The sequence below is a fragment of the Cervus canadensis genome, chromosome 23 (assembly GCF_019320065.1).
Source record: "Cervus canadensis isolate Bull #8, Minnesota chromosome 23, ASM1932006v1, whole genome shotgun sequence".
Lineage (NCBI taxonomy): Eukaryota > Metazoa > Chordata > Mammalia > Artiodactyla > Cervidae > Cervus > Cervus canadensis.
Window position 1 is genome coordinate 42070964 of NC_057408.1, and position 1807 is coordinate 42072770.

Below are 1807 nucleotides of genomic sequence, written 5' to 3' on the forward strand. Positions count from 1 at the left end.
TAATTCATTGGAGGATTGAGAGATCAAGGACTAGATCATGAAGGGCCTGGTGAAACTTGAGGAGATTGGACTTTATCCTGAAGGTAATAGAAATGATTGAAGGGATTTATTAGTAATTTATACACAGATTTGTCTCTTGGTATAGAAATTCTGACTGCAGTGTAGAAAATGAATTAAAGTGACTTTAGAAATAAAATGAAGTATTTATGAATTTATTGCTATGATCCAAAAATGTAATGAATCATAAAGCAAGGCAGGAGAGGTGTAAATGGGAAAAAGTAAATAGATTTGAAAGACAATGAGATATTTATCATAAATCTTATGAGAAAAGAAGATGTATTATTTTACTCTTGCTGCTAAAAATGAATTATCAGAAATGTAGTTGCTGAAAATAACTGGGTACACGCTCAGTCATGTCCAACTCTTTGTGACCCCATGGACTGCAACCTACCAGGCTACTCTGTCCATGGAATTTTCTAGGCACAGATACTGGAGTGGGTTACCATTTCCTACTCCAGGGGGTTTTCCCCATCCAGGGATTGACCCTGCGTCTTCCTGCATCTCCTGCATTGGCAAGCAGATATTTTACCACTGCACCACCTGGGAAGCCCTAAATAACTATCACAAAACTCTTATTTTACATTCTGTACATTAGAGTCAACACAGGTCCTGCTGAACCTAAGGTTAAAAGGCAGCATTATGTTCTTTTCTGGACAGTTTAGGGGATAATCCATTTCCTTACTTTTTCTAGCTTATAGAGATAGTCTTGGCTCATGATCCCTTTCTTGAAGCTAGTTTTGTTGCAACATCTTGAACCAGCTTCCATAACCATATCTCCCTCTCTAACAATGACTAGGCTAGATTACTGGATTTTAAAGACTGGGTTTGATTGGGTTGACCCAAATAGTCTTGGAAAATCTTTTTCTTCCCAAGGTCCTTAACTTTATCACATCTGTATGGTCTTTTTTGTTACTTAAACTAACACATTCACATGTTCTGGAGATTGGGATATAGACATTTTCGAGGATTATTACTCTGCATGTCACAGAACAGGAAAGGTCAAAAGTGAAATATTCATTTCTGATCTAGAAAATTCAGAAGAGGAGAATGTAAAAATTTCATTCACTGAGATAGATAAGACAAATTATGAGCATTAGGCCATTATGACTAAAGTAATGGGGTTAAAAAACTAAAAAGAAGATACAGATTATGAGAGAGGAATATGCTGGTGAATGATAATTGTAATACTAGTAATTGGAAAAGGAAATATATTATTAAGGCCAGATTTGGACAAGAATATATGGAAATATAACCCTTAAAATGTATCCTCTCATATCCACACATATATGAATCATTATTTTTTGTAAAAAATCCTTTGAAAGTTTTGGACTGGGAGTCCCATAATACAGTTTTTTTTTTTCCTTTTATGGAGGTAAAATTCACATAATATAAAATGAAAAGCATATGGTTCAGTGGCACTTAGTATATTCGTGATGCTTAGCAAACAGCACTTTTAGCTAGTTCCAATTTTATCTGATTCAAAATATTTTTATAACTCTAACATAAAGCCCTGTACCCATCATGAAATTATTCTCCATTTCTTCCTACCCTCTGTGCTTAGTCACTCAGTCATGTCTGACTCTTTGTGATCCCATTCACTGTAGCCTGCCAGGCTCCTCTGTCCATGGGGATACTCCAGGCAAGAATACTGGAGTGGGTTGCCACCTTCCCAACCCAGGAATCAAACCTAGGTCTTTCTCATTGCAGGTAGATTCTTTCGTGGACTGAGCCACAAGGAAGTCCAAGA